The sequence below is a fragment of the Rattus norvegicus genome, chromosome 13 (genome assembly GCF_036323735.1).
Source record: "Rattus norvegicus strain BN/NHsdMcwi chromosome 13, GRCr8, whole genome shotgun sequence".
NCBI lineage: Eukaryota > Metazoa > Chordata > Mammalia > Rodentia > Muridae > Rattus > Rattus norvegicus.
The window spans coordinates 28,086,263-28,113,397 of NC_086031.1; the positions used below are offsets into that span (position 1 = coordinate 28,086,263).

Here is a 27,135-nt window from a genome sequence, read left to right on the forward strand (position 1 = left end):
AGGCAGATGAGGGGGCCCCAGAGCCAATGGTTCTCCCTTTAGTTTCACTTTCTCTAAGCTGTCGGCAATGCTTTCCAGATTGTCTTCCAACATTTCCCCCTCGATAGAATTTCCTTCGGTCTCTGATTTTTGAGAACGTTCCTCCCTAACCTGATTTAGTGTGTCATTTCCCTTTTGGAGCTCCGCGCCACACCTTTCCTCATCTTCTATTCAAATTTTCACTAATTTCCACACTGGCAGCACTCCTTTTGCTAAAACCCCGTGCTCCTCAGCAAACCTCAAATCTTTCCCTAATTTCTCCCAACTGGGCATTGTAAGATGTCCTGTCACTGGAAACCACGGAGCAACCTGGTCCACTACTTTTAAAAAATTCTCTACTGTTTCTTTCTTTAGCCCGATTCCTTTCGCTTTTAACAAATCTTTGAGGACTTGGTGAACTGTCTGAGCTGATGTTGAGTTCCCCATTGTGCTTCATGTGACTTGTCCCAAAACTGAGAACCTTATAGTCTCAATCCGAGAGCTATTCTCGTCCCACTTACCTAGGAACATACCAGCTAGCTACCCTGACTGAGATGAGTTCTGAATGAAGGAGGAGGGTCCCCGTACAGGCCACCACTCATCGCTTCTGTCTCGGACCCGCAGAAAAGAGAGATGACACAGCGTTCTTCTCAAAGTAGTTTATTCAGGAACCTTACAGCTTGTAAAGAGGAATCTTTTTTTTTCTTCTTCTCTTTTTTTTTCTCCCAGCCCCTGAGCACCCTCCCTTATATCCTCCCTCAACTCTGCCTTGTCAGTCCAGTCTTCGTAATCTCAGTTCATACGTCCACGTCACATGACCTGATCTTGCATCATGGTGCACCTGCACAGCTTTCACAATGGACGCGTGGCTAGTTTCGGGTATGTGAGGAAATCAGGTGCTAGTCATGAGATTTAGCTGCAGTCCCCGGCGCCATCTTCGGACTGCCCCCACACCCGCTCCCCACAAAGGGCTTTATAAGTCTTTAGTACCTTTCATAGTCTTGGTTGCTGGGGTAAATGACAGATTTTCCTATTATAATAGCTTATGGAAGAGAAATTGTCTGTAGGAATTCTGATATGAGGAGTTAGATCTTTAAGGTACGTTCAATACATTGAAAAGAACTATCACCCTATGTAGTAATCTTTTTTTTTTTATCTTTATTAACTTGAGTACTTCTTATTTACATTTTGATTGTTATTCCCTTTCCTTGTTTCCGGGCCAATATTCCCCTAGCCCCTCCACCTCCCCTTCTATATTGATATTCCCCTCCCCATCCTCCCCCCATTACCGCCCTCCACCCAACAATCACATTCACTGGGGGTTCAGCCTTGTCAGGACCAAGGGCTTAGCCTTCCACTGTTTCTCTTACTAGGCTATTCATTACTACCTATGAGGTTGGAGCCCATGGTCAGTCCATGTATATGTTTGGGTAGTGGCTTAGTCCCTGGAAGGTCCGGTTGGTTGGCATTATTGTTCATATGGGGTCTCGAGCCCCTTCGAGCTCTTCCAGTCCTTTCTCTGATTCCTTCAACAGGGGTCCCGTTCTTAGTTCAGTGGATTGCTGCTGGCATTCACCTATGTATTTGCTGTATTCTGGCTGTGTCTCTCAGGAGAGATCTACATCTGGCTCCTGTTGGCCTGTACTTCTTTGCTTCATTCATCTTATCTAATTTGGTGGCTGTATAAGTATGGGCCACATGTGGGACTGGCTCTGAATGGGTGTTCCTTCTGCCTCTGTTTTAAACTTTGCCTCCCTATTCCCTGCAAAGGGTAATCTTGTTCCCGTTTTAAAGAAGGAGTGAAGCATTTGCATTTTGGTCATCTCTCTTGAGTTTCATGTGTTCTGTGCATCTAGGGAAATTCAAACATTTGGGCTAATAGCCACTTATCAATGAGTGCATACCATGTGTGTTTTTCTGTGATTGGGTTACCTCAATCAAGATGATATTTGTTATATGTTGGGGAATCTTTTGGGTATATGCCCAAGAGAAGTATAGTTGGGTCCTCAGGTAGTTCAATTTTTTTACATATTCATTTTATTCTTCTCTCCCGTATTACATCCTCACAAAAGTTTTCCCGGTCTTCTCCCTTCTCAATCCCACCCTAAGCAATCCTTTAATTTTTTTTTTTTTTTGAGAAAAGGGCTGTGGCCTTCAGATATCTAACAAATATACATATCACGTGTCTGTAATAATAGGGTCCTCCTCATATATTAAGGCTGGAAGAGACCAACAAGTAGGAAGAAAAGGGTCCCCGAAGCAGCCAAAGAGACACAGACAAGAATCTCTCAGCAATTCTAAGCTACACAGTGGTTACAGATGTTCAGTGCGTCCAGATCAGACCTTTACATGCTCTCTGGTTGGTGGCTGAGTCTCTGTGAGCTGGTATGGACCCACATTACTTGTTTCTGTATTTTTTTTTCTGGTGTTTTTTGACCCTGCTGCCTGCTATAATCCTTTATGACCTTCTTTCATAGGACTGCTCAAGCACTGCCTAATGTTTGGCTGAGTGTCTCTGCCTCTATTTCTATCAGATGCTGGATCAAGGTTTTTCTGATGGAATTGGTCTAGCCACCAATCTATGGCTATAATTAAGAATTATTTAATTGCCCAGTTTGTTTCTATCCTATATCTCTATGCAATACAGCCACAGGGTCTTGGCTTTCCTGGTAATGTCAGAAGTAGCCTCTCTCTTACATGAGTCTCAAGCTGGACCAATTATTCTTTGACCACCAATTTCTATGCCACATTTACTTTAAAACAACTTATAGGCAAGATAAATTTTAGGACAAAGATTTTGTGGCTAAATTATTGTTCCCACCCATCCACTGAGAATTTTGCATGGTTGTAGTAGACAACTGATTTAAGTTGCATATCCCTTATTACTGGAGTCTTAGATAAGATCACTCTCATAGATACCTGGGAGATTGTACTGTAGTATGCTTCTAGCTCATCAATGATATGCCCACAAATCACACTTGTCTCTACCAGTATTCTTTACTTCCATCCTCCCTACACCTGATGCTTACTGTTTCCATACATATTCTTTCCCAGTTCACTCATAATTTTTATTTTCCTTTCTATGAATCACCCACCTCCTGCCTTAAACCCTTATTGTTACTTAGCTTCTCTTAGTCTGTGTCTGTGGTCATGGTTATTCTTTTTTTTTTCTTTTTTTTCAGAGCTGGGGACGGAACCCAGGGCCTTGTGCTTGCTAGGCAAGCGCTCTACCACTGAGCTAAATCCCCAACCCCCATGGTTTTTCTTTATTTTACACCTAATATCCACTTGTAAGTGAGTTGGTGCCATGCTAGTCTCTCTGGGTCTGGGTTACATCACTCAGAATACTTTCTTCTAGTTTTATCCATTTGCCTACAAATTTCATGGTGCTTTTGCTTATAACAGCTGAGTAATACTCAATTGTGTAAATGGACCACATTTTGTTACACATGTTTTCAGTTGAGGCAAATTTATGTTGTTTTCAAATTTTGGCTATATTGAATAAAGCTCCTTTGAATATTGTAGAGTAAGTGTCCTTATAGTAGAATGATTTTATACTTTCTGAGATACTGCAATTTACATTCCAAAGTGGTTATTCAAGTTTGCACATCCACCAGCAATGGAGCAGTATTACTCTTCATCCTTTTTTTTTTTTTCATCTTTATTAACTTGAGTATTTCTTATTTACATTTCGATTGTTTTTCCCCTTCCCAGTTTCTGAGCCAACATCCCCCTAACCCCTCCCCCTCCACTTCTCTATGGGTGTTCCCCTCCCGATCCTCCCCCTATTACCACCCTCCCCCCAACAATCCTTAACAAAGTGAGTTCTCATTGTGTTTTTAATTCCAGCAATTTTTACAGGTGTCAGATGTAATCTCAGACTTGTTTTGCTGTTTCAACTGGATGTCTGTATGAGGAAAAATGCAAAGAAATTCATATATGTTGTACTTCACAAAACACCAAGTACAATTGGATCAAATATCTCAACATAAACATTGAACGTGATAAAAGAAACTGGGGGGCTGGAGAGATGGCTCAGCAGTTAAAAGCACTGCCTGCTCTTCTAGAAGTCCTGAGGCAAGTCCCAGAAACCACATGGTAACTCACAATCATCTGTAATGAGATCTGATGTCCTCTTCTGATGTGTCTGAGACAGGTACAGTGTACTCATATACAATAAATAAATAAATCTTTATAAAAAGACATAAAACTTATATTAAAAAAGACAGAGAGAAACTAAGGGATAGCCTTATATGCCTTGGCACAGGAGATATCTTCCTGAACAAACATCTATTATTGTCACTAAAATTGATATTTAATAAATGGAACCTCATGAAATTGTAAACTTCTGTAAGACAAAAAACACTGCCAATAGGAATAAATTGCAGCCTATATAATGGGAAAATTTTTTCACAAAGTCTACATAGGATATATATATATATATATATATATATATATATATATATATATATATATAAATGATCTGTTCAAGAAATGAGACATGAACAAACGAAATAATCCAAATTAAAAATGAGGTACAGATCTAAACAAAAAAATATCAATAAAGGAATTTCAAATGCCCATGTATATTAATTTGATTTTCTTTTTTTAGGTTATTTTATTTGTTTATATTTCAAATGTTGTCCCCCTCCAGGTTTCCCCTCTGCAAAAACCCTATCTCATCCCCCTGTCCTTCTTCTGTGAGGCTCCTCCCTTTATCACCTACTTATTCCTACCTCATCACCCTAGCATACCCCTATGCTAAGGCGTCAAGCCTCCATAGAACAAAGGGCCTCCCCTACCATTGATGCCAGATAAGGCAGTCCTCTATTACATCTGTGACGAGAGTCAGGGGGTCCCTCCATGTGTATTATTTGGTTGGTGGTTTAGTCTCTTGGGGCTCTGGGGAGTCCAGTTTAGTTGATGTTGTTCTTCCTATGGGAATGCAATCCTCTTCAGCTCCTTCAGTCCTTCCTCTAACTCTTTTTCTCAGAATCCCCAGGCTAATTTCCATGGTTGACTCTGAGCACCTGTATCTGTATTGGCCAGGCTCTGGCAGAGACTCTCTGCTGATCACTATACCAGGCTTCTGCCAGCAAGCCCTACTTGGCATCAGTCACAGTGTCTGGGTTTAGTGTCTGCACATGGTATGGATCCCTAGGTGAGGCAGTCTCTTCAGGGCCTTTCCTTCAGTCTCTGCTTCACTCAGTCCCTGTATTTTCTTTAGACAGAAACCATTCTGGATTAAATTTTTTGAGATGGATGTATGACCCATCCTTCAACAGTGGCTAAGTTATTATTAAATAACAAAAAACAAAGCCAAACAAACACACAAAGAAACCAAATCCAGTTAAAGGTCTAAAAACCTGTACTATCTTGTTTTCTCTTTCTAGAAATGTCATGTTGTGGTAATCATTAAAAAAGAGGAATAAACACCTTTTCTGACATTTCTTGAAACCAGAAGTTAAAAAGTTGCTTTTCTTAACAACTAATTTGACAACAATGCATAACTGTTCATTTGGAAGCTGTAAGTTTATTCCTAGTACACATTTAATCTCATTCTATAGATGGGCTTTTAATTATAGCAATACCAAGAATAGCTCTCATAGAACCTGTGATTCAGTCTCAATTAAGGAGAAAGCTAGATCAACTAAGTCTGTGACACTCATTGACATTCAGTTACTTTCAATCATAATATACATGGAATCTTACTGAAAGAGAGGGTTCAAAGAATGTAAGGGTCAGAGGTTGAAGAGAACTGGTATAAGCCAGTATTTTCAGACATGAGAGAAATGTTACTAATATAAAGTGACTTTAATTGTTTGCAAGAGATATGTGTAAGATTAAGACCTTCAAATTTATATAATTAATGGGAGAGGGATACAGCAACTTCTACACTACGCTAAAGAGTTATTGGGTATACATGACTTCTGGAGAATAGAGAATCAGTGTTCTTTGAAGCTGACACGTGATAGTCTGCTTATTTTCAATAAATGGCCAAATAATTGTGAATGTACTGGTAGCCCTAAAATAAAGTCAGTGAGTTTAAAATAGTCTCTAAAATTCGAGGTGAAAATGTCAATAGTTGGAAGGGATTAGAGAAGACAAATGCATTTTTCCAAACCCATTATATTTAAACCTGTAAATATCAAACAATAAATTAAAAAAATAAAATTCTTTAAAAGTCAGATATTGTGTCAGTGGCCAATTGATGATTGGTCTAAGATGAGGCCCTCAAAAGGAGAGGAAACTCATGCTCAAGAATGCATAGAAGGCCAGAATCTGGAAGCTGGATGGCTCAGAGACATAAAATAGAACCTGATATGACTGGCAAAATTTAAATAAAAAAAAAAACCTGGATTGATTTCTAACGATATTCTTCTAGCCTCCTAGATCTTTAAATTTGTGCCTATCATAAATGTCAAAAGGTTTCATCTAGCAGCTGAGGTGAAGCTTTGGGAATTCCACAGAAGACAACAAGTAAAATTTTGAGGAGCCAGAGGGGTTGAAGATATCAGGTGAATACTACTCCCAGAATCAACTAAGTAGGGTTCATAAGAACTCACAGAGACTAAAAGGTAATTGTGAATACAGCATGATTCTACACCTGATCCTCTCATACGTACTGTGGTCTTTAGCTTTGTGTTTTTATTGGACATTTATCAATGTTAATGGGGTTGCTTCTGACGATTTTTCTTGCTCATGGGACATTTACTTCTTATTGGGCTACTTTGTCCAATCCTGCATTGATATGGTGGTACATGTCTAGTGTCTTGCACCTTGTCATGCAGAGTTTGGTTGATATTCTTGAAAGGTTTGATGTTTTCTAAAGAGAATTGGAGAAGCAGTGGGTATGTGGGAAAATGCAGAGGGGACATTGGGTGGAGGAAAGATGTATAGAATGACAGAAGAATAAATAGAAATAGATAGATAGATGAAAATAGGAAAAAAAAGGCTAAGTGGATACAGCAAACTCTTGACGAGGACCTGGATACAGATGCAGTACCCAAATTATGTGCATCATGTCCTCCTATAACTCCATTTCTCAGGATTACAATACAGTTTTCTGGCTTCTGTGAATGCATGGTATAAAAAATACATGCAGAGGTATACATATGCATATAATATAATTAAAATGTCCAAAAACTAAAAATATAGTTTTCAAGAGAGACGCTACTCAACACAAGCTTAAAATATAGAAGTTCGTTACTGATTAAAGAGAAGAAAAACTTATCTAGATCATTGATTAAATTTTATTGGTATATTTATCATTTTTGCTTCATTCAGCTTTATTCACTTGACACATGTTTTAACAATTAAACCTATTTTTAATAATTCATTTGCATTGCTCTAGAACATTTAATTTTTGAATGATAGCCTATTTCTTTATTGTACATCAATAAACTTTTAGGTTTTATTTTATTGTGGCTGCTCCTTTCCTATAGAGGTGAAATGTACATCTTGGTAATAATACATCTTTGAACACTTCCATCACTATCCAGAGCAAAACAATATTTTACATGTACACTCACACACACAAACACATACACACAAATGCAGAAAACAAGAGGAACCAGGAATGATGATAGCAAGCCAGAGGTATGACAACAACAACAAAAAAAAGACATTCTCTTGTGTAATACAGGACAAAATGGTGATGGATAAGCAAAGATTAATTGTTTTGAGTAATTATTTTGTACATATCTTCTGCACAAGGGTGTACACAATTATGAGAGTATTAGGGTAGCATAAACAAATATATCCTGGAATAAGTTTTAATCGTTGGCTAATGGTATAGCTGCTTGCCATATCTCATATAGTGCTGATTCAATTGCATCCATTCATATATTCTAATTTTAAAGCTCTTTCTTCATTTAACACCTTGTAGTATTAATTTCCAAACTATCATATATCTAATATGTAACTTTTTCTATCAAGAATTTTCTTGTTAGATGAGGTAATTTGTCTTACTTCTCTTTGTCCTTGTAGATTGTTTATGAGAAAGAATCAGAACTGAAGAATCAGTATGTTCTACTCTTCGAAGCTCACTGATGAAGCAGTACCATGAATATGGTTTATTTTGAAGTGCTTGTATTGTAAATGTTTAAAGGGATTTCTCATATATTTACAGTATAATGTTTGTTCAGTCTAAAGTAAATGACATTATCACTGTTACATATGAACCAATAAAATATAGAATGGCCAGGAGCTTTGACCCACTCTGGATTATAATTAAGAAAATAAATGTAAATGTAAAATAACACTTCTTTCCTGGTTGCTGCCGCTGCAGAGAGCCCGTGGGCAGCACCCCATGAGCGAACTTGAGCCTCGGGACCACAGGTAAGACCAACTTGTATGCTGCAAGAAAGCTGCCTGGTGAAATCGGGACACAGAGGCAGAATTCCTCTAGGACCGGGCACGTCCTGTGTTTACCAAAAGTCCCACACCCGCGGATCCCGGCCCGCAGCAGCTCTCTGCTCCCAGACCCCGTGGGAAAGAGACCTCACCCACTGGTCAGGTGGGCACTCCTAAGGCTGCAGAGCAGAAGAGACCACCAACACTGCCCACCCCTGCCACATCCCTGGCCCAAGAGGAAACAGTTTAAGGCCTCTGGGCTCCCGTGGAGGAGGGCCCAGGAGCGGCAGGACCCCTGCCTGAGACACCGCCAGAACCTGAAGGAAACAGACCTGATAAACAGTTCTCTGCACCCAAATCCCGTGGGAGGGAGAGCTAAACCCTCAGAGAGGCAGACAAGCCTGGGAAACCAGAAGAGACTGCACTCTGCATACACATCTCAGACGCCAGAGGAAAACACCAAAGGCCATCAGGAACCCTGGTGCACTGAAGCTCCCGGAAGGGGCGGCGCATATCTTCCTGGTTGCTGCCGCTGCAGAGAGCCCATGGGCAGCACCCCACGAGCGAACTTGAGCCTCGGGACCACAGGTAAGACCAACTTTTCTGCTGCAAGAAAGCTGCCTGGTGAACTCAAGACACAGGCCCACAGGAACAGCTGAAGACCTATAGAGAGGAAAAACTACACGCCCGAAAACAAAACACTCTGTCCCCAGAACTGACTGAAAGAGAGGAAAAGAGGTCTAAAGCACTCCTGACACACAGGCTTATAGGACAGTCTAGCCACTGTCAGAAATAGCAGAACAAAGTAACACTAGAGATAATCTGATGGCGAGAGGCAAGCACAGGAACCCAAGCAACAGAAACCAAGACTACATGGCATCATAGGAGCCCAATTCTCCCACCAAAACAAACATGGAATATCCAAACACACCAGAAAAGCAAGATCTAGTTTCCAAATCATATTTGATCATGATGCTGGAGGACTTCAAGAAAGACATGAAGAACTCCCTTAGGGAAACACAGGAAAACATTAATAAACAAGTAGAAGCCTACAGAGAGGAATCGCAAAAATCCCTGAAAGAATCACAAAAATCCCTGAAAGAATTCCAGGAAAACACAATCAAACAGTTGAAGGAATTAAAAATGGAAATAGAAGCAATCAAGAAAGAACACATGGAAACAACCCTGGATATAGAAAACCAAAAGAAGAGACAATGAGCTGTAGATACAAGCCTCACCAACAGAATACAAGAGATGGAAGAGAGAATCTCAGGAGCAGAAGATTCCATAGAAACCATTGACTCAACTGTCAAAGATAATGTAAAGCAGAAAAAGCTACTGGTCCAAAACATACAGGAAATCCAGGACTCAATGAGAAGATCAAACCTAAGGATAATAGGTATAGAAGAGAGTGAAGACTCCCAGCTCAAAGAACCAGTAACTATCTTCAACATAATCATAGAAGAAAACTTCCCTAATCTAAAAAAAGAGATACCCATAGGCATACAAGAAGCCTACAGAACCCCAAATGGATTGGACCAGAAAAGAAACACCTCCCGTCACATAATAGTCAAAACACCAAACGCACAAAATAAACAAAGAATATTAAAAGCAGTAAGGGAAAAAGGTCAAATAACATATAAAGGCAGACCTATCAGAATCACACCAGACTTCTCGCCAGAAACTATGAAGGCCAGAAGATCCTGGACCTATGTCATACAGACCCTAAGAGAACACAAATGCCAGCCCAGGTTACTGTATCCTGCAAAACTCTCAATTAACATAGATGGAGAAAACAAGATATTCCATGACAAAACCAAATATACACAATCTCTTTCTACAAATCCAGCACTACAAAGGATAATAAATGGTAAAGCCCAACATAAGGAGGCAAGCTATACCCTAGAAGAAGCTAGAAACTAATCGTCTTGGCAACAAAACAAAGAGAATGAAAGCACATAAACATAACCTCACATCCAAATATGAATATAACGGGAAGCAATAATCACTATTCCTTAATATCTCTCAACATCAATGGCCTCAACTCCCCAATAAAAAGACATAGATTAACAAACTGGTTATGCAACGAGGACCCTGCATTCTGCTGCCTACAGGAAACACACCTCAGAGACAAAGACAGACACCACCTCAGAGTGAAAGGCTGGAAAACAATTTTCCAAGCAAATGGTCAGAAGAAGCAAGCTGGAGTAGCCATTCTAATATCAAATAAAATCAATTTTCAACTAAAAGTCATCAAAAAAGTTAAGGAAGGACACTTCATATTCATCAAAGGAAAAATCCACCAAGATGAACTCTCAATCCTAAATATCTATGCCCCAAATACAAGGGCACCTACATTTGTAAAAGAAACCTTACTAAAGCTCAAAACACACATTGCACCTCACACAATAATAGTGGGAGATTTCAACACCCCACTCTCATCAATGGACAGATAATGGAAACAGAAATTAAACAGAGATGTAGACAGACTAAGAGAAGTCATGAGCCAAATGGACTTAACGGATATTTATAGAACATTCTATCCTAAAGCGAAAGGATATATCTTCTTCTCAGCTCCTCATGGTACTTTCTCCAAAATTGACCATATAATTGGTCAAAAAACGGGCCTCAATAGGTACAGAAAGATAGAAATAATCCCATGCGTGCTATCGGACCACCACGGCCTAAAACTGGTCTTCAATAACAATCAAGGAAGAATGCCCACATATACTTGGAAATTGAACAATGCTCTACTCAATAATAACCTGGTCAAGGAAGAAATAAAGAAAGAAATTAAAAACGTTTCAGAATTTAATGAAAATGAAGGTACAACATACCCAAACTTCTGGGACACAATGAAAGCTGTGCTAAGAGGAAAACTCATAGCGCTGAGTGCCTGCAGAAAGAAACAGGAAAGAGCATATGTCAGCAGCTTGACAGCACACCTAAAAGCTCTAGAACAAAAAGAAGCAAATACACCCAGGAGGAGTAGAAGGCAGGAAATAATCAAACTCAGAGCGGAAATCAACCAAGTAGAAACAAAAAGGACCATAGAAAGAATCAACAGAACCAAAAGTTGGTTCATTGAGAAAATCAACAAGATAGATAAACCCTTAGCCAGACTAACGAGAGGACACAGAGAGTGTGTCCAAATTAACAAAATCAGAAATGAAAAGGGAGACAAAACAACAGATTCAGAGGAAATTCAAAAAATCATCACATCTTACTATAAAAACCTATATTCAACAAAACTTGAAAATCTTCAGGAAATGGACAATTTCCTAGACAGATACCAGGTACCGAAGTTAAATCAGGAACAGATAAACCAGTTAAACAACCCCATAACTCCTAAGGAAATAGAAGCAGTCATTAAAGGTCTCCCAACCAAAAAGAGCCCAGGTCCAGACGGGTTTAGTGCAGAATTCTATCAAACCTTCATAGAAGACCTCATACCAATATTATCCAAACTATTCCACAAAATTGATACAGATGGATCACTACCGAATACCTTCTACGAAGCCACAATTACTCTTATACCTAAACCACACAAAGACACAACAAAGAAAGAGAACTTCAGACCAATTTCCCTTATGAATATCGACGCAAAAATACTCAACAAAATTCTGGCAAACCGAATCCAAGAGCAAATCAAAACAATCATCCACCATGACCAAGTAGGCTTCATCCCAGGCATGCAGGGATGGTTTAATATACGGAAAACCATCAACGTGATCCATTATATAACCAAACTGAAAGAACAAAACCACATGATCATTTCATAAGACGCTGAGAAAGCATTTGACAAAATTCAACACCCCTTCATGATAAAAGTCCTGGAAAGAATAGGAATTCAAGGCCCATACCTGAACATAGTAAAGCCATATACAGCAAACCAGTGCTAACATTAAACTAAATGGAGAGAAACTTGAAGCAATCCCACTAAAATCAGGGACTAGACAAGGCTGCCCACTCTCTCCCTACCTATTCAATATAGTTCTTGAAGTTCTAGCCAGAGCAGTCAGACAACAAAAGGAGGTCAAGTGGATACAGATCGGAAAAGAAGAGGTCAAAATATCACTGTTTGCAGATGATATGATAGTATATTTAAGTGATCCCAAAAGTTCCACCAGAGAACTACTAAAGCTGATAAACAACTTCAGCAAAGTGGCTGGGTATAAAATTAACTCAAATAAATCAGTTGCCTTCCTCTATACAAAAGAGAAACAAGCCGAGAAAGAAATTAGGGAAACGACACCCTTCATAATAGACCCAAATAATATAAAGTACCTCGGTGTGACTTTAACAAAGCAAGTAAAAGATCTGTAAAATAAGAACTTCAAGACACTGAAGAAGGAAATTGAAGAAGACCTCAGAAGATGGAAAGATCCCCCATGCTCATGGATTGGCAGGATCAATATAGTAAAAATGGCCATTTTACCAAAAGCGATCTACAGATTCAATGCAATCCCCATCAAAATACCAATCCAATTCTTCAAAGAGTTAGACAGAACAATTTGCAAATTCATCTGGAATAAAAAAAAACCAGGATAGCTAAAGGTATCCTCAACAATAAAAGGACTTCAGGGGGAATCACTATCCCTGAACTCAAGCAGTATTACAGAGTAATAGTGATAAAAACTGCAATGTATTGGTACAGAGACAGACAGATAGACCAATGGAATAGAATTGAAGACCCAGAAATGAACCCACACACCTATGGTCACTTGATTTTTGACAAAGGAGCCAAAACCATCCAATGGAAAAAAGATAGCATTTTCAGCAAATGGTGCTGGTTCAACTGGAGGGCAACATGTAGAAGAATGCAGATCGATCCATGCTTATGACCCTGTACAAAGCTTAAGTCCAAGTGGATCAAGGACATCCACATCAAAGCAGACACACTGAAACTAATAGAAGAAAAACTAGGGAAGCATCTTGAACACATGGGCACTGGAAAAAATTTCCTGAACAAAACACCAATGGCTTACGCTCTAAGATCAAGAATCGACAAATGGGATCTCATAAAACTGCAAAGCTTCTGTAAGGCAAAGGACACTGTGGTTAGGACAAAACGGCAACCAACAGATTGGGAAAAGATCTTTACCAATCCTACAACAGATAGAGGCCTTATATCCAAAATATACAAAGAACTCAAGAAGTTAGACCGCAGGGAAACAAATAACCCTATTAAAAAATGGGGTTCAGATATAAACAAAGAATTCACAGCTGAGGAATGCCGAATGGCTGAGAAACACCTAAAGAAATGTTCAACATCTTTATTCATAAGGGAAATGCAAATCAAAACAACCCTGAGATTTCACCTCACACCAGTGAGAATGGCTAAGTTCAAAAACTCAGGGGACAACAGATGCTGGTGAGGATGTGGAGAAAGAGGAACACTCCTCCCTTGTTGGTGGGATTGCTGACTGGTACAACCATTCTGGAAATCAGTCTGGAGGATCCTCAGAAAATTGGACATTGAACTGCCTGAAGATCCAGCTATACCTCTCTTGGGCATATACCCAAAAGATGCCCCAATGTATAAAAAAGACACGTGCTCCACTATGTTCATTGCAGCCTTATTTATAATAGCCAGAAGCTGGAAAGAACCCAAATCCCCTTCAACAGAGGAATGGATACAGAAAATGTGGTACATCTACACAATGGAATATTACTTAGCTATCAAAAACAACGACTTTATGAAATTCGTAGGCAAATGGTTGGAACTGGAAAACATCATCCTGAGTGAGCTAACCCTATCACAGAAAGACATACATGGTATGCAGTCATTGATAAGTGGCTATTAGCCCAAATGCTTGTTTACCCTAGATGCCTAGAACAAATGAAACTCAAGACGGATGATCAAAATGTGAATGCTTCACTCCTTCTTTAAAAGGGGAACAAGAATACCCTTGGCAGGGAAGAGAGAGGCAAAGATTAAAACAGAGACTGAAGGAACACCCATTCAGAGCCTGCACCACATGTGGCCCATACATATACAGCCACCCAATTAGACAAGATGGATGAAGCAAAGAAGTGCAGACTGACAGGAGCCGGATGTAGATCGCTCCTGAGAGACACAGCCAGAATACAGCAAACACAGAGGTGAATACCAGCAGCAAACCACTGAACTGAGAATAGAACCCCCGTTGAAGAAATCAGAGAAAGAACTGGAAGAGCTTGAAGGGGCTCGAGACCCCATATGTACAACAATGTCAAGCAACCAGAGCTTCCAGGGACTAAGCCACTAACTAAAGACTATACATGGACTGACCCTGGACTCTGACCTCATAGGTAGCAATGAATATCCTAGTAAGAGCACCAGTGGAAGGGGAAGCCCTGGGTCCTGCTTAGACTGAACCCCCCGTGAACTAGACTGGTGGGGGGAGGGCGGCAATGAGGGGAGGGTTGGGAGGGGAACACCCATAGGGAAGGGGGGGGAGGGGGATGTATGCCCGGATACCGGGAAAGAGAATGACACTCGAAATGTATATAAGAAATACTCAAGTTAATTAAAAAAAGTAACACTTCTTAAATCAATAATGAATATTATTATCTATTCTCATTGACACTGAAGTGCTTCTTAAATGTATTATTCATTATATAAATTTATATAATATGTGATTTATATGATCTATGCAATGCAATTATAGCTGATTTCTAAATATTTCATAAGGTAGCATGATGATATTTAAGTTTACTAAGAGATGATATCTGAAAGCAGAGAGTAGCAGCTTCCTAATAACCTGTTTGAGAATTCTAACAAGACTTCAGGATCACTTGGAATTTTTCAAAGTTTTTAACCAAAAATTTCAGTGGATGTATATATACTTGTATCATTGCATTTTAAAGGTAAAGTCATAATTTCCTATATTATTTCCACCACACATTTCTTTTACTAAAGCTGTTATTAGCATTCTCCACAAGCCTCAATGTAAGTATGAAATGGGTTATTATGTTCACTAAAAACTTTTTGTACTTCTTTCTCTAGGGTATGGTTCCAAGTTAATATTGGTTGGTCTTTTGCATGAAGATATTTGTACTATTCCAATATTACCTTCAATTTGTATTTGTTATCAAGCTTTAAAAGATTCAATTTCAGCATCAGTCTCCATTTTGCTGATGCCCTCAGTCATCATGAGGTAATACAATTTTTTAAAAAAGTATTGGTTGCTGTTGTTGTAGTGGTGGTTAACAATTGTTTTCCAGGAACAACTGCCATCAAAGATCTCACAAAAACAGAGCCATTTTTTTTTTCACTAATATCTACTCAGTAGTATCATGAGTGTCTCTCTGATGCTTTGAGTGAAAATAGACCTGAAATAATCAAAGAGAATAATAGTATTTGGAGGTATTACCTTGTTGAAGTAGGTATGGTTCATTAAGAGGGAGTGTGCCATTGATGTATCAAGTGTTCAAGCAATGATGTGTCTTTCCTATAGCCTGCTGAACTACATGTAGAAGTTTCAGTTGCGTCTCAAGTACCATGTCTGGTAATGTACACCCAGGCTTCTCACCAAGAGTATAGTGAACTAAGCCTCTGAATAGTAGGCCACAGTCCTGTCCGTTTACAGCAATAAAAATTCTAAGACAGAAGGTGGTACTAGAGATTAGAGTACCACTGTGATAAGTCTGACTTTGCATTTGTTTGGAGTATTGTGGATTTTAGAACTTTAAATTAGGAAAACTGTTGAATGATTTAAACTGATTATATGAGCCATACAATAAGGAACAGGAAAAACAGTGGTACTGAGTGTGACCTGAACTGTGGGAGCCAGTTCTAGGAGATTTCTGAGGACAGGAATATTAGTATGTTTCTTGTAACCATCCTTGTGATATTTTTGTGAAGAAGAAGAAGAGCAGAAGGAAGAGGACTACTTTTTGTTAAAAAAAAATAGTCTGAGTGTCAGCTGAAGAGTTATGGATTAACACATTTGGCAGAGGAAATTTCATCACAGTCTAAGGTTGACTGTATGATTTGGTTAATAGTGGCTCCTCCTCAGCAACTCTAAAATTAAAGAGAGCAAGCTGAGAAAAAAAAAAAAACCAAAAAACAGGGTACAGATTTAGGACACAGGACCATGAGGAAATGTAAACAGATTAGAAAATTCTACTGTTAAACAAAACAAAGAGAGTGGTGATCTCAGAGCAAGACCTGCCCAGCTAATGTTTAAACTTGTGGAAAAAAATAAAGGAAAATGAAAAGGAATTTTTAAAACTTTAGGAGCTGTTGAGGTGGCATATAGCTATAATACTAGCACTTAGAAGACAGAAGCAGTGACATTTCTGAGTTGGAGGCCAGGTTGTTCTACAGAACAAGTTCCAGGAAAATCAAGTTTAGACATGAAGGTAACCATTGAAAGCAGACACTTGATAAAAAATGTATTTGGACAAGAGAGTCAAGTTCCAACCTCAGCAAGAAGAACTTGGCAACTTCAGTCACATGTTTCTGGTTTTAAAGTGAAGGATACAAAATAAGGATTATGGATTCTCACTCTACAACTAAGAAAAGATGCTAAGGCCAGGAATATGACAGGGAAATCCCTGCAGGGAGACTCAGAAACTCCATTCCGAGTGAAGCCTGGATTGTCTTGGAGAACTCAAGATATTAGAAATGCCAGAATAGTGTAATACATGTGAATATCTGTCTATCTGTCTGTATATCTACCATCTACCAATTTTTCTATCTACACACACACACACACACACACACACACACACACACACACACACACACACAAAACTATAAGCAAGCACCAATTAAATGTTTTCCTATATAAAGTGGTGCCATAATAGTCATGGTGTCTTTTTTCAGCAATAAAAACTCTAAGACTGTCTGATTACTTAACATTAAATAACTGGTTTTATTCTTTGAGAACAGCCATGGAATTATGTCTCCTCAAATACTGAAAATCTTGTCATATTACACATTAATATATTTGTTCCTGAAGGAATGTTTTCAGCCTTACCACTGGTCATGATCTTTTATGAAGACTCTGCAGATCTATTAAAAAATGTTATTAATACTGAACTTAACTGCAAGAGACAGAAAGTCCACATTGTTGTCAGCATGAGTTGATCCTTTTAGAAAGTTCTGTTTTAGTTTAAGCTGCAAGGAGCACTCTTGGTGAACTGTTGTTAGAAAGATTGTTCAAGATACTCCTTCTCTGACAAAGACTTACCTAGCCATGAATGTTAGATATTGCTTCTGAAAAAAGAGGTTCTAAATGTAAGGAAGAAAAATTAGACAGTAAACAAGATGAAACATATTTGAGCATAATAAAATTCTCAGTTGATTTACTATGATGTTTTTAATCTGAAAGAAGCTTTAGGTATATGCCAACCTGAGGTAAGATATATGCATAACTGACATAGGACCCTTACTTGCACATCAAAAATTCAATGAGATGGGAAGACCTTATTGAATACGGGATGAAGCCTTAATCAAAACATCTTCTTTAAAAGGGAAACAATTGCTAAGCATGCTCTTAGTTCTGCCATTATGAGAGAATACCCTAACACCATAGAAAAAAGTCCGAGATTTATGAAAGAGATTTCTATTCACAATGTTAAAGTAGCCAATCCATCATGCTTTCAAAACTGATGAACATATTAACAATGCTTTAAAAAGAGAGGAAAATCATTGCCTCAGGATACATATACAACTTGCTTTGGTTATAATGCAAAGTTGCTCACTATCATCTTAAAAAGAGTTAATGCAAAGCTAAAGTTTCAATCTGGGAGCACTTATGTGTTAACTTAGATTTTTCTATCTTCTTTTAATTTCCTTGAAAGTGATTGGTATGCGCTACATTCTTAGCATTTCTTAATTATTGTCACATTTTCAAATATTGAAAATAGCTTTAATTTCTTCTTTAAGTCTGGCAATTTCTATGGTTTTAGGATTTATCATTGAAATTACTGAAAAATTATTTATTTATTTATTTATTTATTAAGGAAATCTTAACTAACAAAATGTTTTCAAATGATATTTTTATTTTATGTATTTTATAGTATTCACCTTCAATATCTGTAATCATTGTTAGGTTTCTTTCTCAAGCTTCTCATTCTATATAGTTTGTAAAAGTTTCAATACACCAAATGTTCATTTCATAGTCCATATTTCTTCTTTGTACTTTATTTCGTTGCCTTCATAATACACTCCAGTTTTATTTCAGCTTCTAGGTGAAATTTATGTGATCTTTTGGTATTGTTTTTCAAGAAATTGTTAGAAGGTCAGTTTCCTTGTGCTCTGTGGACACTGTCATTTTCCTCAGTAAGGCTCTTAACAGATTCCTTCTCCCTGAACTGTAGATTTCAGTAACTACTATAGGCTTTGAATTTATTTGTTGCAAATACTTTGATATGATTCTGAAAGACCGCAGAGAAAACAATCAACCCCTTATGTTTTCATGTAAGTTTTGATATTTTCAAATCTAATTATGTTTCTAATGTAGAGAAATTCACAACTGTATTTCTATCAGTTTCTATTCCTCTGAGTTACTACCTTCCAAACTCTTGCCTTACTCACTTACATCATTTAAATATCCATAATCATATAGCACTCTGGAGATTATAATATACAGATATGTTTGTGATAGAGCAAAGAATTTAATAGAACATATTAGATCCATAAAGGTTCATGATTTAATTAGGATTTATATCAATTTTATCAATTGATTAAAGCAAAGGACATTTTTAAGTAGGGGAGGAATATTAAGTTACCTTCCTTATTAGTAACTTTTACTTAGAGAACTATAAGTGATCATTATTATTAATGAGATTTCAATACTCTCTTAGTTAAGAGTTCTATTGCTGTGAAAAGACAATATGACTATGACAACTCTTATGAAGAAAAACATTTAATTGATAGCTGGAATACAGTTTAGAAGTAAACATTCATTGTCATATTCAGGAAGAGGGTGTTATGAAAGCAAACATGGTGGAAAAGTATTTGAGACATCTATAGACTGATTTAAAGGCAACAGGAAGAGAGAGTGACACTTGTCTTGAACATCTGAAACCTCAAAACCTGACTCCAATGATACACTTCCTCTAATAAGAATACACAACCTAACAGTCCCACTCCCTAGGAAGCTATCAGGCTGTCTTCATTCAATCCTCCAGAAATACCAACCAGAACAATTCTTTCCCTTTCACCTTTGTGTCATATTTCTAACAAGTCAACAACAGTAGATATTCACTGTAACTAACACTGAATAGTGAGTTAAGATTCACTGTAAGTACAATGTAATATTGAGAAAGAATTAAAGGGAATCAGAGTAAGCACAAAGGATTTCATATACAGTAGAAATGAGCAAGAATTTCACAACCAATGCAGTCACCTAGTGTACTTATGAAGTAAATATGTTATTAATTAGAAGATGACTGTAAATCTCATGGTTCCTTTGGGAAGATGCCTTCTGTCCAATTACAGGCATGTCTACCAGAAAACATGCATGCCATCTGTCCATAGACTTTCCCCATTCTCTAACATTTAACAGACCAAATCCTCAGTCATCCCTCCCCACCTATGGTGGTTTGAATAATCTTGGCCCATGGGAAGTTGCACTATTAATAGGCTTGGCCTTGTTTGAGCGCTTCTTGCCACAGGACCCAAGGCTCTAGATTCACAAATAACAGACATACACATGAGGGTTTATTCTTTAATATACCTTAACTAGTTCAATGGCTGGGCACTTTCAAATCTCCTCAGCTAACACATTCCTTTCCAAAAGTTTGGAGTTAATTCTTTCTAAATATATATTTTATCTTTGTTGTCCTATTTCCTTCTGGTCAGCCCATCCATGAGTTCTCTCTTCCTTTGTACCTATAGTCCATCCTGTGTTACTCTCATGGCAGAAACCCTTCTCCTCTCTACTGCATTTTTTGCCTGAAAATTGTAAAAGTCCCACCTTTTGCTCCCTGTCAAGGCATTGACTGCTGATAAGTGTATTTCCCAATTAAAACCAATTCGAGTCAGGAACCTACAGGCAGGCAAATTCCTGTGTAATTTGGGAATCCATTAAATCAAATCACTAACAAAAACTCACTACTACCTCAGCCCAAAGTTGAAAAGAAAATCCTTGCTATACAACAGGGTATCATGCTGCCCATGCACACATGTACTTCCTTCACTCATTGTTGCTGATTCCAAAATATTTTTATTGGATACATTTAATTTACATTTCAAATGTTATCCCCTTCCACAGTTTCCTGTCCATAAAATCCTTATCCCATGACCCCTCCTCCTTCTTCTATGAGGGTGTTCCCCCAGAAACCCACCAACTCCTTCTGTCCTCCACACCCTGAAGTTCTCCTACAATGGGGGCTCCAGCCTTGGCAGGACCAAGGTGTTCTTCTATTGGTGCTGAATAAGGCCATCCTCTGCTACATATGCATCTGGAGCCATAGGTCCATGTACTCTTGGGGTAGTGGTTTAGTCCTTGGCAGCTCCGGTTGGTTGGTATTGTTGTTATTATGGAGCTGCAAACCCCTTCAATTCCTTCAAACAATTCCCTAATATTGATTGGGGACCCTTTTCTCAGTACAATATTTGGCTGCAAGCATCCACCTCTGTATTTGTCATGCTCTGGTAGAACCTTTCAGGAGACAGCTTTTTCAGGCTCTGGTCAGCATGCACTTATTAGCAACAGCAATATTGTATGGGTTTGGTGGCTATGTGTATATGGGCTGGATCACAAGGTAGGGCAATCTCTGGACGGCCTTTCCTTCAGGCTCTGATCCAAAGTTTGTCACTGTATTTCCTCCTATTAATATTATTATCCCCTTTCAAAAAAGACTGAAGCATTCACACTTTGGTCATTATTCTTCTTTAGCTTCACATGGCTTCGGGATTGTATCTTGTGTAATCCAAGCTTTTGGGATAATATCAACTTATCAGTCAGTGAGTGTGTGTGTGTGTGTGTGTGTGTGTGTGTGTGTGTGTGTGTGTGTGTGTGTGTGTGTGTGTGTTTGTTATTGGGTTAATTCACTCAGGATGATGTTTTCTAGTTCTTTCCATTTTCCTATGAATCTCATGAAGTCATTGTTTTTAATAGCTGAGTAGAAGTCCATTGTGTAAATGTACCTTTTCTGATTCTATTCCTCTGTTGAGGGACATCTAGGTTCTTTCCAGCTCTTGCTTATATAAGCAAGGCTGCTATGAACATAGTGGAGCATGTATCCTTGTTTTATGTTAGAGCATCTTTTGGCTATATGCCCAGGAGTGGTAAGGCTGGGTCCTCAGGTTCTGAGGAACCTCCAGACTGTTTTCCGGAGCAGTTGTACCAGCTTTCAATCCTACCAAAGAGAGTGTTCCTCTTTCCCAATATACTTGTCAGCATCTATTGTCACCTGAGTTTTATCTTAGCCATTCTGAAAGGTTTGAGATGGAATCTCAGGGTTGTTTTGACTTGTATCTCCCTGATGACTAAGGATGTTGAACATTTTTTTAGATGCTTATGATACATTCAGTATTCCACAGTGCAGAATTATTTGTTGAGTTCTGTACCCTATTTTTCGACAGGATTCTTTGATTCTCTGGAGTCTAACTTCTTGAGTTCTGGATTATACTGTTTATTAGCACTCTGTCAGAAGTATGATTCGTAAAGAATTTTCCCAATCTGTTGCTTGGCATTTTATCCTAATGACAGTGTCTTTTGTATTTCAGAAGCTTTGCAATTTTATGAAGTCCCATTTGTCAATACCTGATCTTTGGGCATAAGCCACTGATGTTCTGTTCTGGAAATTTTCCCCAGGGCCCATGAGTTCGAGGCTCTTCCCCTTATTTTCTTCTATTAATTTAGTGTATCTGGTTTTATGTGGAGGTTGTTGATGCAGTTGGACTTGAGCTTTTTAACTTGGTGATAAGAATGGATCAGTTTGCATTATTCTACATGCTGACGTCCAGTTGAACCAGCATCATTAGTTGAGAATACTACTTTTTCCACTGGATGGTTTATGCTTATTTGTCAAAGATCAAATGACCAAAAGTGTGTGGGCTGCATATGTAGCAGGGAATTGACCTATATGAAATTAATTGGAGGGGAAGCACTTGGTCCTGTGGTGGTTTGATGCCCTAGCACAGGGGGAGGCATGAGCATTCAGAGAGGAGAAGGTGAGTGGGTGAAGGAGCACCCTCCTAGAGGCAAAAGGGAGGGGGAGATGGCAGATAGTGTGGGTAGGGTTGTTGTAGAGGGGTATCTGGTAATTGGGAAGCAGGATATCATTGGAATATAAATGAATAAAATGGCTAATAAATAAATAAAAGAAAATAAATCTTTAAACAAGAGTATATGATGAATTTTTCAGGCAAATATATAGAACTGAAAAAACACCATCATAAATAAGGTAACTCAGACCTACAAGAACATATTTGATATGTACTCACTAATTTGCAGATATTAGCCAAATAACTATAGAATATCTAGGAAACAAACCACAGTCCTTAAGAAGTCTAACAAGTAAAAATAGAATGTTTCAGTTCCACTTAGAAGTGTGAAGAAAATAATCAAGGGAGGAAGAGGGAGTTGAGGACATGGTTGTGAGAGATAAGGAAAATGGGAAAATAAGAACAGGATAAGGTATGGAGTGGTGGTGGTGTTGGTAAAGACACCCATAAGGCCTAGAGAATGAATATAGGTAAGCAACATTGGAAGCTAAAGTGGAGTGAAAGAGGGGTGACCCTATAGAAAATATCAGAGAACTTGGAGGTGAGAGACTAAGGATTCAAAATACCCAACATTACTGAGAGGGAATTCAAAGAGCCCACCATTAGTAGATAAACATGGCCACAAGGAAAGAGACAGGGAGACTAATCTACAGTCAAAATTTCTGATCCAGAATTATTCCTGTCTAAAAGAACTGACGGGGAAAAAACTGGAGAAGAGTCTGAAGGAAAGGTGGTTCAATGACCAGCGCAAGTTGGGATCCATCTTATTTGGGAATGGGGGTGGCACAAAGGCCTGACCCTATTACTGATGCAGTGATCTGCTTATACTGGGAGCCTGGTATGGCTGTGATCTAAGAAGCCCCACCAGCATCTGACTGAGACAGTGCACATACACCCAGCAATTGCACTAAAATGAGGAGCCCTATGGTTTAATTAGGTGAAGGATTGAAGAAGCGTAAAGTGAAGGAGACCCCATAGGAAGACCAGTAGTCTTAACTTATCCAGACTCCAGGGAGCTCACAGACTGATCCACCAACCAGAAGCATACATGGGTCAGTCTGTGGCCCCTGGCACAAATATACCAGGGATTTGCCTGTTTAGGCCTTAGTGAAAGAAGATGAGTCTAATTCTCATGAGACTTGAGACCCAGGGATGAGCCTAGTGGGAAGGGCCACTGTCTCAGAGGCAAGTGTGAGGAGGAATGATATGAGGAACCATGGGAGGAGGGAACAAGGTGGGGACAATAACCGGAATGTAATTAAATAAATTAATAAATACTGAAAAATTGAATTCTGTTGTTTATATAATAAAGGATTATAAAATAAGTGTCATACAAATAAAATTAGTATATAATTTGAAATAATTCATGTATCAAATGGCAAGTATATATTCATACATTAGAATTTATATTCATATATTATAGAAAGTATGGCTATGACTTGACCCTATGAGAAATACCTAGTTTCCTTCCTCAAAATATTTTACCCTATTTTAGAATTTTGCAGTATTTAGATTTCTATTTAACTAAGGACATCATATGAACCCTGAAAGGTGTTTTTCGTGTGTGGAAGAATACATCGTCTTCTAATAAGCACATCTAGTAGTTACAAATCAAGTAGTTCATTTTTATACTCCAGTAATTGTACTTAGTGTGTCAAATATTTGAGCAGGTGTGCCACCACTCTCAAGAGTGTAACCGTGGCAAGAAAGGAAGAAAAAGATGATAGGTCTAAGGAGAAGTGAGAGACCCTGTTAACACCTCAGGGTGCCATGGGTAGCTGCATAGGACCTATAGCACAAGGTGTCAAAGGGGAAGACAGGCAAGGTCACAACAGGGACAAGAAAGCTTTGAGCAAGGTGGTAATTCGAAGATTAACCCCCACTTTGCCAAGGAGCAGGTTTAGGAAAAACTTCAACCTATGCCTGAGTATGATTATGTTGAGTTATTGTCTAATGATACTATTCTTTATCCCCAGATGTATGGTAGAGCATATATCAACTTTAAAAACCTAGAGACATTCTTTTATTCAGGAATCAATTTGATGACTATGTATTCTTTGACAATAAAGAATCAGAATACAGATAATGAGAAAAGGACATTTACTCCAGAGACGTTGCTAGAGGAAACTGAAGCCAAAAATCAAGAATTAATAGCTAAAAGAAAACAACACTTTTGAGCTTCCTGAATACAAAGCAGAAAATGAAAGTAGAAAAGAGTGAAGGAGGAGAGAGGAAATAGGGTGGAAAAAACAAAGAGATGAGAGAAGAAAATGGAAAGCAGAGGAGAAACGAAAAAGAAAGGATAATGAAAAACTAAAGAAAGTAGAAAGAATTCCAGAAAGGGACAAGATAACAGATGAACCAAAGTTTAAACTGCTCAGAAAACCAGAAAAATTAGATGAAAAACAACTTGATAAAACAGACAAAACCCAGAGACTGGACAAGGAAAATCTGAATGAAGAAAGAGCCAATGGGCACAGTTATACTCTGCCCAGGTGTTCTGATATCAAAGTGAAGCCTGATGACAAGAGTGTCAGAGATTACAGATGCAAGGATCGGGATTATGAAAGAGTTCACGGGCTCATGATCTGAGTGAGGCATTGAAGCTTCAAGAAGAGCTCCCGAAGCAGCTGCAGAAGGAGCACTATGAGACAGAGAAGGCTTTTAAGTGAAAGGAAGAAGAAATGAAAAGACTTTGGAAGCGTGAGAACACAGAATTACAGAATCATACGCTTGTTAGAAAAAAAGATATGAAAGAAGAGAGGGATAGAGAGAGAGAGAGAGAGAGAGAGAGAGAGAGAAAGAGAGGTTGAGAGAGACTACATAAGGAGCAAGGATCATCCAGCAATGCAGTTTTACCAACCAGGAGCTCGAAGCCTAAGTCGACTTTGTCCTGCTGATTACTGCATCAAGCCTGGAGATTCCAAATGGCCATAGGTGTGCTGACTGTCCAGGCAGGCAGAGAAAATGTATTATGCTATTCAGAAGTGCCTTCAGGGCAAAGGGACAGAGCACAAGAAAAGGGGTCACTGTGCTGGTGGGGCACTACAGAGGAGTGTGTTTACGCAGAATAAGATTGCAGGTTCAGAAACGAAGGACAATTTCATTGTTTTCTGCAGTTTCCACAAGTTAATTTTCATGTCTCAGAAAAAGATGATGGCAAATACAGTGCAAGAGAAAAATGTCAAATAAGGGCTGAATTTGACATGTAAAAAAGAGAAGGTTCAAACTCAACAGGTGATTTTTAAAAATTTTTTATTAGATATATTTATTTACTTACATTTCAAATGTTATTCCCCTTCCTGGTTTCCTGTCTTAAATCCCCATCCCCTTCTCTCCCCTTCCCCCATACTGGTATCCCCCCATACATGCCCCTTACTGCCTCCCCCCATACTCCCCTGCCCAACCGTGGCAGGACCAAGGGTTTCCCCTCCCACTGTTGCCCCAACAAGGCTTTTCTCTGCTACATACACTGTTGGAGTCCTGGGTCAGTCCATGTATAGTCATTCCTTAGTGGTTTAGTCCATGGAAGCTCCGGTTGGTTGGCATTGTTATTGTTATAGGGTTGCAAGCTCCTTCAACTCTTTCAACCCTTCCACTAATTCCTCCCAAGGGGTTCTTATTCTTAGTTCAGTGGTTTGCTGCTACCATCGACCTCTGTACTGGACATGCTCTGGATGTGTCTCTCAGGAGAGATCTATATCCAGTTTCTTCCAGCATGTATTTTTTTAGCTTTATCAATCTTATCTATTTTCGATGGCTGTACATATATGGGTCACATGTAGGGCAGGTTCTGAATGGCCATTCCTTGAGAGGCTGCTGTAAACTTTGCTTCCATATCCCTTCCTGTGGATATTTTTGTTTCCCCTTTTAAGAAGCAGTGGGAGCATCAGCATTTTGGTCATCCTTCTTCTTGAGCTTCCTGTAGTCTGTGGATTGCTTCTTGGGGAATTCGAGCTTTTTGGCTAATATCCACTTATCAATGAGTGCATACCAAGTGTGTTTTTCTGTGATTGAGTTAACTCACTCAGGTTATTTTCTAGTTCATCCCATTTGCCTAGGAATTTCATGAAGTCATTGTTTTTGATAGCTGAGTAATACTCCATTGTGTAGATGTATCAAGTTTTTTAATCCATTCCTCTTCAACATGTGTTCTTAATTCTGGCTTGTCCCATATTAGTTTGAGTGGAGGAGAAGTGCACTAAGTCTCCTTGGGATATAACTATTTTGCACAGTTGGTTTTAGCTGTTGTCTCTGTAGTGTAGAAGCAACAATCAGGTAATTGCCGCCAAAGTAGTCCAGAAGAAAGAGAAAATTATGTGTGATGGAAAGTATTTAAATTGTCACATTACATCTATATACCATGTCTGAAGTTTTTGTAATAACTGACTGTTTTACTTCTTTGAAATAGGATCAAAAAAAAATACTTTTTGAACTCTCAATTTTGCCTTTAGCATTTTTTTCTATAAAAAGGATAACACATGCTCCTCAGTTATTTACTGTCAATCTAATCTTTGTTTTATCTTAGATCTGATGATTTGGGTGCATACCCTCTCCAGTAAGGAAACTACAAAAAATTTGTTACACTT

At 38.6% G+C, this 27,135-nt stretch overlaps 1 pseudogene; it reads left to right on the forward strand.

The window, feature by feature from the left end:
- The first annotated feature begins 850 nt into the window (after positions 1-850).
- Positions 851-25,483, forward strand: Upf3b-ps1 (UPF3B, regulator of nonsense mediated mRNA decay, pseudogene 1; annotated as a pseudogene).
- The last annotated feature ends 1,652 nt before the right edge of the window (positions 25,484-27,135 follow it).